Source organism: Lacerta agilis, chromosome 9 (assembly GCF_009819535.1).
Source record: "Lacerta agilis isolate rLacAgi1 chromosome 9, rLacAgi1.pri, whole genome shotgun sequence".
Lineage (NCBI taxonomy): Eukaryota > Metazoa > Chordata > Lepidosauria > Squamata > Lacertidae > Lacerta > Lacerta agilis.
The window spans coordinates 17,824,275-17,840,988 of record NC_046320.1 but is presented as its reverse complement, the minus strand read 5'-3'; the positions used below and the strand labels follow the sequence as shown (position 1 = coordinate 17,840,988).

General features: G+C 42.5%; 1 protein-coding gene across 2 annotated transcripts in view; it reads right to left on the bottom strand.

Annotated features, from left to right (window-relative positions):
• The window catches only part of RBM47 (RNA binding motif protein 47), a 42,362-nt gene extending 30,693 nt beyond the window's left edge, over positions 1-11,669 (bottom strand). The window contains exon 1 of one of the 2 annotated variants that reach the window (XM_033161369.1): positions 11,433-11,669. The gene's annotated coding sequence lies outside the window, so the exon portion shown is untranslated. Of the gene's footprint in view, positions 1-10,765; positions 11,008-11,432 lie in introns of those variants that run through there. The other variant, XM_033161368.1, reaches the window with a different exon arrangement.
• Between the last annotated feature and the right edge of the window lie 5,045 nt (positions 11,670-16,714).

Genomic DNA, 16,714 nt, shown 5'->3' with positions numbered 1-16,714 from the left:
CAGCCATCTAAATACTCTTTCTACTGTCAGGCTCAGATTTCATACACCAATGAAATCTTATTGAATAGTAAGGGTGAGCTGATCCCAAGGAAATTCTCTTATATGCAAAGGAGTCCATCCCCAAAGGCTGAACAGGTTTCTCCCTTTCAGTTTGGTAGTTAAACCAGTTCTTTAACACTGTTTCTAGTGTTAGATACAACAGTCAGATTAAATCAAATAAACAAGGAATATTTGGTGTTACATTGGAGGGGATACCAGGAAACAGGGAATTATGTTCACACGTGGTGGGGGTGTAAATATGTACCCTTTTGGCAAAGGGTGTTTAAGGAGATAACAGAAATCACTGGGTTAAATCTGACCGAAAGTCCAGAGGTAGCATTATTATCCATTTATGATGGGGTGGAGGGTTCACAGGCTATGAAGGACTTGCTCACAAATTTATTGACAGCTGCACGAGTTATTATAACTAGGAAGTGGAAGGGACAAGTGGAATATAAAATGGAAGAATGGTAAAAAGAGGTGTGGGATATGGCTATTAATGATAAATTAACATGTGTCATTAAGGTAAGATGGGGAATATGCAGGAGAAATGATTTTGAGGAGATATGAAGGGTGTTTGTAGAATTTGTACTGTTAAAACGGAAATGGCTCAAACCATTGCAAGAGGTGTTGAAATTTTGGGGGACTTCTTATTCTTATTTATTTATGATTATTAGTTTGTCAAAATATGTTTTAATTAAAAAAACAAAGCACTATTATCAGCTGGGGCTGGGGTGGATGACACTGTTTCTAAAATTTGTTCATGCTTCTCTGACTACTTGGCTATCCTGAGGACTGACCCTCCAAAAACTAGTAAGAAGCCCATCTATAAAGAGTTAATGGCAGCATAAGAAATCTTGGAACTCAGAAACTCTGGGTGGAGTAGGTATGATTTATGGAAACACAGGAATATGGGTAAAAAGCTTCCGACCTCTAAGGCTGTGTTTCTCAAACTCGGGTCGCTGGCTGTTGATGGACTACAACTCCCATCATCCCTGGCAGCTAAGGAAGCGTGGCACTCAAATGGGAAGTGTAACACTCAAATCGTCAGCATAACACTCAAAACGGAAGCGTAACACCCAAAAAGGAGCATGTTCGGCTTCCGAAAAAAGTTTGCAAACCGGAACGCTTACTTCTGGGTTTGCAGTGCTTGGGTTCCAAGTTGTTTGAGTACCAAGGCGTTTGACAACCAAGGCACAACTGTACTGTCTTCTTCCTCCTCCTCCTTGGAAGGGTCAGGATGGGGATGCCGCCTCCACCACTTTTCCTCCTCCTCTGCCCAGCCCCTGACACCCGTCTCCAGCAGCCTGTTTGCTAAATCATATGTACTGCACTGAGAGCCCAGACCTACTGTACTCCACCTTCCCCTCCCTTGGTCTATCTTCCGATAAAGCTCCAGCCCTGCCCATGGAAAACCTGTGCCCTGCTTCTGGGAGACTCGCCCATTTTGTAAACTTTCTCCCTCCCCTCATCCTGCTTGCAGGCACTGAGGAGGGTGGATTTCGAACAGAGCAATAAATTGTATGTCTGCTAATTGTATTGCCATATTGTCGTCTCCAGGGCCTGAGAAGTGCAAACATGGCGTCTTCCACTTCTCCAATTTACCCCTGGCTTAACCCGTATAAAAACTGATGGATAAGGAAGTGATGGGAGCCTTTGCCAAATGCAGTCAGACTTTTTAGCAAGAGGTTGCTTCACAAGTTTGCTAGCCTACGTTTCTTGTGCCGTGCTGCAGGTTCAGTGTAAATCCAAGAGGAGTCGGCTGTAACCAAAGCAGAAAATACCGAAGTTGGAATCGCAGATCAAGTTGATGGTTTGTGCCGAAATGGCTAAAATGACAGGAAGAATCAGAAACCAGGAAAATAAGGAATGGGGGGAATTTATCATTTATCTTAAAAAACCATTGTAGACAGCTAAAATTGTTAGTAGGATTGCAATTACACTTGTAGTCTAATGGTGAATTTGGGGTACAGTGCAATGGAGAGGTAAAAGATATGGATTATCATAAAAGATGCAGGATGAAATGATTAAAAATAGACCCACAAAGGGGAGGAGAGAAGTCCAGGAGATTCTTTGGAATCTTGTTTCTATGTTGCATGTTGGATATGTGGTTGTAAAACTTAAATCTGAAAAACCAAATAAATAAATTTTAAAGAGAGGATATTGAACATGTTGACGTATTACTATGCAGAAGCTCAGCTCCAAGTTTTCCAGGAAGGGTATCAGCCCTTTTGCTACTTCCATGTATATCAAACACATGGGCATGCAGAGGCTGCAACCATGTGAGTGCATGCATTGAAAGCACATTGTGCCTTCCTTAAAGAATCCTGTGAGCCGTAGTTTCCTGCCACAGATCTACAATTCCCACCATCCTTAACAAACTAAACTTCCCAAGATTCTGGACGGGGGGGGGGGGTCATGTGCTTTCAATGTATTGTGTGCATGCACTGTGTCTACTGAGAGCCAATTTCTTCTTCTTCTTCTTCTTCTTCTTCTTCTTCTTCTTCTTCTTCTTCTTCTTCTTCTTCTTCTTCTTCTTCTTCTGTGATCCCTCGTAGCTGAGTAAGATTGTCTTCCATGAACATGGTCTAATCAGTGAGTCCAGTTCAAGACTCCCTGCAAATCCATCCAAGCCCTGGCAGTGTTCTCCTGCATAAATTACATTTGACCAGAATCCCAGGACAGCATGTAGCTTCTCAGTGAAATAAAATGGCATTAACCATGGGTGTGATGCACTCAGGTCAGGAGTAAATGCCCCTAGGTCAATGCTACAATGCAGTGGGTGCTCCCTTTGCCCCCAGGTATTCAGGCAGTTCGAAAGCACATCTAAGTGCAAGTAAATAAATAGGTACTGCTCCAGCGGGAAGGTAAACGGTGTTTCTGTGCGCTGCTCTGGTTTGCCAGAAGCAGCTTAGTCATGCTGGCCACATGACTCGGAAGATGTACGTCGGCTCCCTCGGCCAATAAAGTGAGATGAGCGCCGCAACCCCAGAGTCATCCGTGACTGGACCTAAACGGTCAGGGGTCCCTTTACCTTTACCTATTCAGGCTCTTGGTTGGTTTGCTCCAAGTTCTGCAAGTATTCGAGTATCAAGCAAGAGAGATTTTTCAAAGTTGGCCTCAGAACTGATCAGCTAAGGAAACGAACCTCTTTTCATCCTTCACTATGTTGTCACTGTCAGAATAATATTGTAACGATAAAGCAAAAATAGCAGGAAACTCCTGTTGTTTGGCTGTGAAACTTCAATTGTACAGTATAATTGACCTAGGATGAATGACAAAGCCATTTCACGTGTGTCAAGGAAATCTGAATTTGCCATCAAGCACTCAGTTTGGCCTCTCTGTTGAGCACTTTGTGTTTGGAAATGTGTGTTATAACTTTAGGTGTTATGCCATTTATGAAACGGCTGATAGCCTGAAGACTTTGAAATGAAACACTAACTACCTGCTTTATCGAGAAGAGAAACGTGTGGGTAATCCTGTTCAATAATATCTGAGAAGTGTCCAAATACAGCAAGATATTGAAAAGAAAACTGAATGCATCTGTGGTATGCTAGAACATGCAGTGCATCTTATTACTGGATTGTACTGATTTGGCTTGAAAGTATATTAATAATCATCATAATCTTAGAAACAGACCACCAACATTGAATGTCAACATTAATTTACACTTGAGATGACATCCTAATAAATATAGATGCACTAAGCATATGAAGGCTCTAATACAGATCACTTATATGCCTTTAAAATATGTTATACAAAACAGATGCCATTCTAAACACAGATGACTCTTTTAACATAAGCATACGAGAAACTCCATTTAAAGTGCTTGGTCAACTATGGTATATCTATGGCTACTGGCAGAATATGGGCTTAAGTCAATTGCTGGGTAGATGGTTGTATGTCAGTCAATTTATTGCAAGCAATAAACCTTCCTGATGGCAAGCTGGGAACCTCCTCTCCATTCTCAAACTTGACTATAAAGTAGAACATAAGACAGCATTTCCTGTTTCTGAAATATTAGGCCACTGGTCTTCAACTAGTGGGTTGGGGGATGGGTTGAGATTAAGCCATGGGACACAACAGCATCACCATCATCATCATCAGAAAGATACATGGTGAAAAGAATTAAGAAACGGGACCTTAATTCTTGTTTCAGTTAAAGGCGGACCCCAGATCAAGAAAGGTTGCAGACTATTGCTAGGCAACTGGAAAAGAATCCCGAGATTCCCTGTCTTCACTTAAAACGGGGAGAGAAGCTAAGTTTCTAGTTCTTATGGAAGTTCGGGACCTTCTGCATAACCATATCTCCCATTTAAAAGTCTGACGCCATGTACTTGATTGCATGGGGCTTGAAACTTCATCCTGAAAACAATTAAGCCCTTGGTTCAACAGAACTGCATAGTAATAAACAACAACCCCCCAGGGTAATAGTTTAAAATGCACTCTGGCTCAAAATTATACATGTATTTTTTCCTTCCAATATACTGTGGGGACCAGAAATGCACTTCATCTAATGAACTTTATGGGCAGCAAACCAACATGATAAAACAAGATCACAGGGATATATGTAATGCACATATCACAGTATGTAACACAAGCATTTTGTTTTCCCTGTTTGTTCTCATACAGCTCATTAAACTAGCTCAGAACGGATACTGCTCTACATATTTTTCATGTGTATTTTTCAGGAAGTGAAATTCTCCCCCCAAGGATTCTGACTCCTTCCTAACACATGTAGCAAGCGTGAAATTGTGCATCGTCAACATTTGGCATGTTTACTCAGAAATAAGCTTTTCAGTGCTTTCAGATTTACACGGAAACGACGACGTGGAACCAAATTAGTCCCTTGCCCAATGCAGAACTGGGACAGACTGGACTTTAAGGTGTCTTCCCATCCCTACGTGAAAGAGCACTTGTCAGACTCCTCATGGGCTTTCACGAGACCTTGAAGCAGGGTCAAGACATGAACTCCGAGGACCATATCCAATGTTGCAGCTCCACCGACACAATGAACTTCTGAGCACACAGCAGTTCTTTCTTCCCTCTGGTCTCCTTCAGGGAACCCCCTTGGAGCAGATATTTGGGGCACACAGGGAAGGGAACGGAAGCCCCAGCACCGTTTGACAGTTTTCCGGGTCATGTGGCCAGCATGACTAAACAGCTTCTGGTGCAATGGGACACCGTAACGGAAACCAGAGCTCACGGAAACGTCATTTACCTTCCAGCCACAGCGGTACCGATTTATTGCACTGGCATGCTAGGTTGGCAGGAGCTGGGACAAAAGGAGCTCACCACCATCATGCGGATTCGAACCGCCAACCTTCCGACCGGCAAGCCCAAGAGACTCAGTGGTTTAGACCACAGCGCCACCCATCTCCTTTAACATCATGTGCACATGCTTTCAAAAGCCTGGAACTAGACTAAACTAAGGTTACCAGGTTTTTTTTCAATGAATATGGGGACACTTTTCAACTTCAATGGATTTTGTATGGGGACTGATTTGTACCGGTAAATCTGGGGACTATCCCGGGGAAACAGGGAAGTCTGGTAACCTTAGACTAAACAGCAATGTGCACACAGTCTTAATCATGTTTGTTAATACCAGCATGTCAAGCATGAGTAAAACTTAGCTGAATCCAGTCCAGTGTTTTCTGTTACTTAAGAATGGCTTTTGCTTGTGGTTTTTAAAACAGGAATCCTGATATACGGATCCCAGCCATGGATACATTGGCTACCTTATAGAGGTTGTTTTGATGAGTTTGTAATTACAACATAATTCTTTAGCTTTTGTTTTTATTCTTATTGGTGTTTAATTGGAGATTAATTAGTTCTGTTTCGTGGCATTTAAATAGTAGCTCCAGGAGAAGAAGGGGTAAATGGAGAAATTACTATGTGTTTCCTGAATGTCATCATGGGGGACAGTCCTTAACTAAGTAGATGGAAAGATTAACACTGCAAATATGTGTTTCTCTTTGTTATGGGTGGCAGTTTATAGCCATTTATAGGTCTACTAATACTGTACTGTCAGCACTGTTGTAAGCATATTTTGATATTGTTCGATATATTACATACATTTAAAAACATTTTTTTTCTGGTGCATTTCAATCTTGCATCAGGGTTATCTGTACAAAGTTTAAACTTTTTGCACCACACATTGCAGAACTCCCCTCCTCCTATATTTGTCTCTGCTGTGCTGCGGAGACAATGGTTGTGTGTGCTGAGAGCATTTTTTTGCCCAACAGACCAGAAAACCAACTAACTCCTGAAGGTCAGGGATTTTGTTTTAAGGCTCCTTGCAGCTTTGCAGAAAGCCATGAAAAAATGTCTAGGCAAGAACGCACATGGGAGTTTTCTCTGCGAGAAGCGAGTCCGCTGCATGCCCAGTATCCATCTCTCCAACTGGCAACCCCGGAAACACTGTACTAACAAGTCTGCCTAGTTACCCACAGTCCCTTTCTTGAAAGGGGAAGTTATGGACAAAGGAGCTTCTGGAAGGGAAGACAATAACAGCTTGCTGTCCTCCCAAATTGCTTATTGCTCTGCAAAAAAGGAAGGAAGGAAGGAAGGAAGGAAGGAAGGAAGGAAGGAAGGAAGGAAGGAAGGATCCCAACAGGATCTGTCTAGACAACCAAATATGCAAGGTGGCCTGAAACCAGAGATGGCTTTGGGCATCTGCAACACAAAATCACAGGTCCAAAGGCTTCCATGAAATGGGAAAGTCTAATTCCTGATCAGCCACAGTCCCCAGGGAACTGCATCTCTCAATGGGGAGTACAGTGGTACCTTGGTTCTCAAACTTAATCCGTTCCGGACATCTATTCCAAAAACCAACGTGTTCCAAAACCAAGGCGCCCTTTCCCATAGAAAGTAATGCAAAATGGATTCATCCATTCCAGACTTTTAAAAACAACAGCCTTTTTTTAAAAAACAAAACAAAACAAAACAACCAGCTATTTAACATGAATTTTACTACCTAATGAGACCATTGATCCATAAAATGAAAGCAATAAACAACGTACTGCAGTCACACAATCAAACAACCAATCAATCAGTCAGTCAGTCAGTCAGTAGCTGAACTGGGTTCCACACAGCCACAAAAACAACAAAAAAGAGCTGCAAAAATAAAAACGCAAAATAAATAGCAAAAACAGACAGACTTCAGCGTAACACTCAAAACAGAAGTGTGGCACTCAAATCAGAAGTGTAACACTCAACATGGAGCACATTCAGCTTCCGGAAAAAAGTTCGCAAATCGGAACACTTACTTCCGGATTTTTAGTGTTTGGGTTCCAAGTTGTTTGAGTACCAAGGCGTTCGAGAACCAAAGTACCACTGTTTTTGGGAGCTTGCCACCTATCTTGGCAGGTCTACAAATTCCAAGACCATGAAGACCACAACCCCCTCCCCTACAAACTGGGGGGAAGGAAGGCACTGGAACTCCTTAGTGTTTACTACCCATGCCCTCACTCTGTATTGTTTCTATATCATTTTAAAATAATGGTTCTATTTATTTTTAAAATGTTTTGGCTTTCCTATATTCCGGCTGCATTTGTGTGTGCTTGCACATAATCAGGGCACCATTAAAAATGCCCATTAAAAATTCATTTATAAAAAGATCTGAGCCCTGCAAATAAATACAGAAGACCGAATGTTCTTACCACCTCAGCATTCCCATTCCAACAAAAGTTTCTGCTGTTAATTTTCCCTCTGAGACTTGTGTGCCTTCCGACCCTTTACCTTTACTGTATTTGCTTAGGTGTAACTGACTGGAACTTAGTAAACAAGGATGCAGATGATGACTAACATGGGATAAAATCCACCTCACTCGTATCCTTAGCTTACCCCCCCCCAACAAAATCTAAGTAAGTTGCTGAGGCTATTTTCCCAATTCAGTTTCCCTTACAACACAGAGAGTCGGGGGAGATGTCCATTCCCCACCCCCACTAGCTACAGGAAAAAATATGTCCAACAACGGCCATTTTTATATTCATGATATTGATTTGCAGCCAGATCATTCTGGAAACCTTTAATCAGCTTATTGTCCTGTCATTCTTCAAAGTTAAAACAGCCTTTTCTTTTTTTTAAAAAAAAAAAGATATCCAGCTTATCTGTTTTATCGTAAGATTTCAAATGCCTTAAGGTTGCACACTTATTTCAGAGCAAGTGCTCCTGAAATTTGAGAGAGTGCCTGAGGGTTAAATGATTAAAGATGGACATTTTGGAACGCAGAAAGTGCAATACCTCTGTCAACAAATGCACGTTCAGTATAAAATGGAAAGCTCACTTTCCCCATTTTATTCCGATTGCTACTGTGTTAATTGTTCTTTTTCTCCAAGGAACTCAGATGTTCCACCCCACCACCATTTTTTCCTCACAAAAGTCCCTGGAATTGGGTCAAGCTGGGAGAGGGTGACTGGCCCCCAACCAAGGTCACCCACTGAACTTAATGACCTGAGTAGAACTCATGTCTTCCTGGTCCTCGTCCAACACTCTACACATGACTTATGGATTCTTGCTTTTGTGACTGCTTCCAAGACTGGGATTCCCCTCATCCTTCTGTCTCTCCATCCAACCTATATGGAGCCATTTCATTTGGGAGCAAGTTCAAGAAAGCCTAGTCACTCAAGGACTAAATTAGCCTCTTGTGGAACATGCAAGTGGGCAAGACAAGCATATACTCAGAAGGAAATGGGAATTATGTGTGAGTATGTAGACGCTCCTGTTTTTCTGTAACAGTAGCATTAAAATCTGAGTCTGCCAATCCTACATACCCTGATTTGGGAATAAGACACAGTGGGATTTACTTCCAAGTAAACATGCACTGTGTACCATCTCTCTTAATCTGCCAATTCTTATGGTGATCAGATTTTGTAAAAGAAAAATGTCGTCACATGACAATAGATAACATTGTCACCTCTCTTTTAGCTTTAAATTGAGGCCCTTGTGACCCAAGAGAAGCTATAAAACTTAGCACAGGGGTAGCAAGTGGCAGGCTGGTTGGATCTTCTTTGTTTTTCTACTAGAAACCCTAGACTGATCAACTGCAGCCAGGTGTAAAATACATACAGTCAGAATTAAATGACTAAAGTGTGCTTCTGAGCATGTTTGGAGCCAAAGAATTTGTTTTTGGCTGGTACCAGAACTGAGCTTTCGGTCCTTTCCCACAAAAGATTGCATACTGTTCTTTTTTTTCTTTTCTTTTCTTCTTTTCAGCAGCCTTATTTAGTTGGGAAAAGCCCTTCTGCCATTGCAGATCACTTGCAAATTTCCCAGACGTCTTCCAGTAAATCCCAATCTGTCTTCTGCCCACCGAGAATATGAGAACTGACCATTTAGGCACACAAACAACTACGTATTGCGAAGTGTATAAGACAAATGAAGTCCACCACATAGTTGTCCTAGCAAATGAGGAAAGCTAAAGCACCACTACAGGCAGGCCTGTTTACAAAAAGACTGCTCTTTTTGGTAAAGAGTTTCTTTTTTTAAAAAAAAAGATTCAGGTACAGAGTCATTGGATCACAGTCATGCTGATCATGTATCTTTAGGATACAGCGATTAGGAAGAGAACCACTACCCTCAAAAGAATGGTTGAAATGTGTTTGTCCTTTATACACAAATAGCAATGGCGTGCAGCTCAAGATAATTTAATTCATATTCATATTAATGTTGTTCGGGAACTGTTGTATTCCGGCACTATCCATTTAGCGTAAATTGGAGAGCGCATAGGCTCAACAGGTAAATGCGGCCATGATTCAAAAAGTATCCGTTGCTTTGAGAAAGATGGCACAATTGGTTTTTCTAGGCAACACAAAACTCTGACACTTTTAAGCCACGAAACAGCAGCGCACAGAAGAGCAAGCCTCTTTTGCATTGTTACATTTTGCAGTGTACAGAATAGCCCATTTGCCAACAAACCATACACTTCGCATTCCCCATGCGCAAAAAGTTGGTATGTGACCTTCTCAAGATATTCAAAAAACATGAAGTTTTGCATGCAAGCGAGATTAGGGATCTCTATTCTCTCTAATTGTATACTGTGTAGCTTCTAACTGCCAGTAGAATCCTCCATTTTTAACACTCTCTCTAAACCAGAAACTATCTGTGTTTATGCTAGAACATGTTAAGTGTGCATGCACACAAAAGCTCATACCAAGAACAAACTTAGTTGGTCTCTAAGGTGCTACTGGAAGGAATTTTTTTTATTTTTTATTTTGTTTTGACTATGGCAGACCAACACGGCTACCTACCTGTAAATGTTAACACATATGTTACTGTACGAGGGGAAAGCAACAACAAAGAGTAAGCTAGCCTTGTTTTTAATATCCGTTTTACAAAGAAAACCAACACTGAGCAGAATCTTGCACAGAAAAGCAGCCTCTAAGCACATCCAAGTTGCGAATCACTGAATTGTACATTGCTAATGTTGCAAACCCTAAACTCATGGGTGATTTGCCTGCTGCTGAGTCACACTGAAACCATTTCATAACTAATATTGGGGTGGGTTTTTTTTGTTTTTTGTTTAGTGCAAAACCACCCAAATCCATCCACAAACAGTCACCGAATGTTCATTCCCACAAGTCACGCATGGAAATGAATTATACGTGGTTGCTATTTAACAGAACTATTTGGGACCCGTTTCGTTTTCATTCCATGTCATCACAAACAGTGCCCCTCTGCCGAAAGCCTCTTGGATAAGGACAAGATGAAAAATCTGAAACTGTACCTGGCAAGTACCTGGCATTCGCCCTCTTCCGTGCAACCTCGCTCCCTCTCTGGCAATGGAATGCCCTTCAAATCTATGGCTGACTGCTTTTGGTAAATGTTTTACAAGACACTAAACAACCTTCAGTTCCACCCTCCATGCAAACACCACTGGGAACAGGGTATAATGGTAACAAAAACACTTACATGCAGTTTTCAGGTAACCACAAATGCAGCAAGGGCACCAGATTCGAGATTTAATCCCAGTGTGTGTCTCTCCCCGGCCACTGCCACTTTATCTGCCTTGCGGGGGGGGGGGGGGAGAGAGAAAACCCTCCATAGATATATCAGTCAAGACTATTCGCATGTAATTGTGGGGCATAAATCGCAACAACCTTTCCCCTTATTGTTAACTTCTAATCTGTACTCAAGCCTAGGCGTGTTTAACTGGAAAAAACCCGACAAGGAACAGTTAGGAAAGGAACAGTATTCGATTTCAAAATAAATCTCTGGAATGGAACAGAGACATCTCATTGACAGCTGCGGTTTTTGGTTTTTTGGGGGAAAAAATAAGAAGAGCAGACGATACGTAGCATATTGAACGCAAGGAAAGGGAAAAGAAGAAAAGCAGAGAAACAAAAAACTTTCCCATGCAACATGAATGGATATAAACACACATACGGACTTACCTTTGAAGCAGCAAATGTCTACCTGCCTCCATTCCTGCTTTTCGCCATCTACCAAAAGTTAAAGTTCTACTAGCCCCAAACCAGAGTTTTTGCATTCCATTGAAGTTAACAATTACAGAAGGATGAGAGCAGAAACTGGCACTAACACAGTGAAAGCATTTGAGCGGACAAGGTACTCCCCAGCAGTTACCAAAACGAACAGACCTTTTTAAATCCGGGAATTGCGCAAGACTTGAAAATAAGGCTTAAAAAGAGGGGGGGAGGGAGGGAGGGAGAGAGAGAGAGAGAGAAAAAACCCAATTCCCTCGTAAATTAATTGCAATTGTCGAGAACACAGAGATTGGCGTTAGAACGGTGAAGAACAGGAATGAAACATGGCAAGCCAAAAAGCAGATACAGCAAATGTACACGCAGATCTCAGCTCATTGCCAGAAGCAGGCCAGGGACAGACATGCCCAAATCCCAAACTGGAGCCTATGATCTCAAGCCAGAGGAAAGCCTGGAAATGCTGCCGCAGGTAGGTGTTCCTGCTCTGTTGACCACGTAAGGTCAGAAGGCCAGGACTGGTCAGTCTGGATTGTCCGGGCTTCAAGTTGCCTTAAGGCTCTGAGCACACCCACTCTCAGGTAGCTTCTTCTCTGGCGATCGCTCATAGCCAAGTAAGATTGTCTTCCATGAACACAGTTTTAACAGTGAGTCCATAAGTGACTATGGAGGCCAATTCTGGATCCACACGTCCTTTCCACAGTGGGGACACAGGTTTCCGGGCGGGAGTTGATCACAGTGAGGGTTTGCCAAGCGTGCCTTCCTCTTAGCACGTTTCTCCCTTTTGTCCTGAGTTTGAGCATCTTCAAAGCCCATGGCACCTTTGGTAAAAGCTGTTCTACAATTGGAGCGCTTGCAGGCCAATGTTTCCCAATTGTCGGTATTTATGCTACATTTTTTTTTAGATTTTCCTTGAGAGAGTCTTTAAACCTCTTTTGTTGACCACCAACATTATGCTTTCCATTTTTAAGTTCGGAATACAGTAGCTGCTTTGGAAGATGATAATCAGGCATCCGAACAGCATGCCCAGTCCAACGAAGTTGATGTTGAAGAATCAATGCTCTGACACTAGTGATCTTTGCTTCTTCCAGTACACTGGCATTAGTTCGCCTGTCTTCCCAAGTGAGTGTAGGATTTTTTAGAGACACTGTTGATGGAATCTTTTGAGGAGTTGGAGATGATGTTTATAAGTGGTCCATGTTTCACAAGCGTACAGTAAGTTTGGTAGTACAAAGCTTTGTAAACAAGCATTTTGGTTTTCCTGCAAATGTCCTGGTCCTCTGCGGCTTCAGCCCACCCATTCCCAGGTAACTCACTAGCCTAAGTCCAAGCCTCAGACCCTCTCCACTACAGATATACATACAGTTGCTTTTATAGCAAGGAACCTGAAAGCAAGGGAACGTTACACATTTACAGTCTTCATGTATGTTTACTATGAGGCATGAAGAGAGCCCAGAGTGCAGCAACTGCCTATTTGTAAGCTTGAGAAAGTGTGCATGGCTGCCATACATCTGGAATTTCCCAGACATAGCTAGGATTCATCCGTCAAAAATGACACCCAGGCAGAATTTTTAAAAATTGGTTAAAATATGGGTGTACTGCAGCCCATATCAGAAGCATTGAATATTTTGGCCATTCCCCCCCCAAAAAAACCCCAAAACTTTAAAACTTCTTTTTTGGAGATCTTTTGCAAAAGAAAAGAAAAAAGCTTGACAGTTGTTTTGTGCCTTCAGAACACACATGATATATTTTCAAGTTCAAAGTCAAACTCAAGTTGCACCCATTTTCAAGATGGCTGGGAGCAAGACCTTTCCAACAGCATATATATTATTTAGATGGGCTCCCAGAATTCTTCAATGGAAGCTGTAACCATTTCAAGCAGCATCATGCTGCTTTCAGTTAAGGTCGGCATACATCCGGAATTTCCCGAACATGCCTGGAATACCGCAGTCGGAAGCAGTGTCCGGGAGAAAATGGGAAAAAATGTCCGATTTTTTTTGGATGAATGGCAACCATGTTGGCAGTGCCGTTTTTGCCTATTTTCCTTTAAAAATAGCTTAACAACTTTTTCTCTTTTTTCTTTGCAATTTTGGCAAAAAAGCTCAACAACATTTGTGTCCAGATTTCCGCTTTCTAAAATATGGCAACCCCCATTTAAGTGTGTTGTGTGAACGTTGAATGACGTTCAACAAGATATGTTGTGGTAAATATGTCTTGAAGCTCAATATTGACCATATTTACTTGGAAGCAATGGGACATACGGCAATGCTTTAGATTGTTACAAGTGTCTCTCCATCTTTTTTTGAGCTTTTTCAGTATCTCTCCAAAAATATGGTTGCCATATACAGTGGTGCCTCGCTAGACGAAAATAATTCGTTCTGCGAGTGCTGTCGTATAGCGAATTTTTCGTCTTGCGAAGCACCAACGAGAGAATAGCGGTTTGACGAAAAAAAGAAAAAAAAATCGGAAATTTTTTCGTCTTGCGAGGCAAGCCCATTGAAAAATTCGTCTTGCGAGACAGCCTTCCGCTAGCGAATGCCTTTCGTCTAGCGAGTTTTTCGTCTAGCGAGGCATTCGTCTAGCGGGGTACCACTGTATAAAGAGACAAAACTGTTTTCCAGGCAAAATGACACTCCCTGTGTGTTGGCAAAGTTCTCCATTATCATACGGACACAAATAACTAAAAGGCATTTTTGTTATTTGCATGCCAATGGCACAGAATACTCTGACCCCCATGACACAGCCTCAGAGACCAACCTCTGTCAATAGTGCAAAGATATTTCAAGGGCAGCTTGGCACACCAATGTTTACTCATTGCAGAGAAGAGATGCAGAGTCACTTTGCAGTGTTTGGGATATTGTCATGGGCCACGAGTCGGCTTCACCTGCTGAGCAGCAGCCTGAAGGAGCAGAAGGCAAAGGAACTCCACCTGCTGCAAATCAGCCTTCTTGCTCCTGATGAGGACCAGCAGGGTTTCCAGTCTCAGTCATTTTCTGGAAACAACATTCGTTGTTCCTGACCAAACCTCGCTGCTTGTTGCTTCTCGTAACCTTGGAGCCTTGGCTTTCTTGACCCCCCCCCCCAGATCATCTGACTACACGAACTGAGATACTCCTGACCTTAGGACTGGGCTGAATCTTGCATACGGACTCTGCCTCCAAGCAAGTACCCCTTGAGACTTGGCTGGCTGGCTGACTTCTCCCTCCACTGAGCTCTGCCATGGCTGGCAGCACACGGCTACGACCGATATCCTGCGATAATTCAGTATGGAAAGCTTGATATAACCCCAGAATAGTGTGTGCGCTGGTGTAGTGGTGAAACAGCCATGAAAATCTGAAAAGTCCCCACACTTAATGGAAGTGGCTTTCTCAAACAAATGCAGATAAATCAGGAAACAGTGGTGGAATCGAAGCACATATAAAAAAATGCTGCCAAAACGCTTTAAAAATGTTTTGGAAAAAAATACATTGGATATACCATAGCTCACCGTCGCCATCTAGTGTCAAATTTGTGTATTGCACTTTGCAACACACTTTAAACGTTTTATTTGTAGCTGTGTGGCTGAGTCAAGTAACTAAGCAAGAAATAAGGTTAAATGTGGACATTAACGTTGTTTTGGTTTCTTTGGGGATCACCTTCAATTGCATGCTTTGAGTTCAGATGTGTATTTTCTACCTCTTGGAAAACATGTGCTTTTCACCTCCTTGAAAAACTTTTGCTCAGTGTGACTACCGTTCAAATGCAAAGCATTTCAAACGGGGCGCATTCAACATGGAATTCCTGCGTCTTGGTGCTGGAAGAGGATTTTCGCACCAAACGCATCCAACCCATAGCTGTCAACTTTTCCCTTTTCTTGCGAGGAATCCTATTCGGAATAAAGGAATTTCCCTTAAAAAAAGGGAAAAGTTGACAGCTATGATCCAACCAGCCCCCCTGAAAGGAACAGGAATCGACTGCGACGATTCTCCAGTAATTATAATGAAGCGAGGTCAAAAATGAAAATAAAATTACAGCCTAACCATATACATAAACATTGCCATGTCATGTGCCTTTGCTATACTCTGGTCTCCGCCCCTGCCAAACACCCCACTACGTCCCAGGATCAGGACCTCTTTGGGCTTGAGTCCCGACAGATCCTCTTTTTGCTATTGCAACAATCACACCGGATTTGAATGGCTGCCGATCCTATAAACAGCTGCTGGGTCAGCTCAGGTCAATACACTACCCCTGGACTTTGTGTCTCCACCCTGACATGAGTTGTTGTTTTTCTGCTGAAGCCTTCCCAACTCAGAGCTCTCCAAGCTATCCGCTCTCGTGTTCCCCTTGCATGGTTTTTGTCTCAATGGCCTTCACAATTGCAGATAAAAGGGCAGCTCTTGCCTATAAGATTACAGAAGTTGTGTCTTGGGTTTTAGGGCTGAGACAGGCTCTACCCGGTTGCTGGCTTCACACCCAGGCAGTTGGCTCCTTCTGTCCCATCCGCCAAGTCCTTGACAGGAAAACCTCTAGCCATTGATCAGTAAATAGCCAGTTTTTTTTCTTGGATGAAGTTTGAATAAGATACAGCAGATTCCGCCCCCCCCCCCCCACAAAAAAAGAAGAAGTTACAGGTAAGACGTACCTTGAAATCTGGCTGTGGAGGCAAGGGGGATTGCAAACATATTTGGGGCATTCGGGTCTGGGCTCCCAGTAGTGAAACGTGACAAACAAAAGTCGGGTAGCTTAACGCAGAAAAAGTAAGAAAAGGTGTAGATGACTCTTCTCAAGTTCCGTAAGCATTATGACAACTGGGTATGATGCTTTTGGCAGCGACTCTCTCTCCCCCACTTTGGTTTAAATTTCCTCCACCTTTTACAGATCCTGCCCAGCACAGTGAAAACCAAAAGCAGGGAATTAAATCCAAACCTGGATAGCAAAGTAAAACGTTAGCCTTCTCTCTTAAGGGAATATTCCTAGCACAGGTGGTAGAGCATGAGCCTATGAATCTCAGGGCTGTGGGTTCGAGTCCCACACTGGGCAAAACATTCCTGCATTGCAGGGGGTTGGACTAGATGAGCCTTGTGTTCCCTTCCAACTCTGCCATTCGGTGATTCAAGCTCCTGCGACGGCGAAATATTTAAAATGTGAAGTATCTGTTTGCATTCACTCCTCTAGCATGCCTGTATTTTAATGGGTGCACTCAAAGAAAGTATCAGAATCTAATTCAGAAATCTAGGTTCTCTCTCAATAGCTGCTGT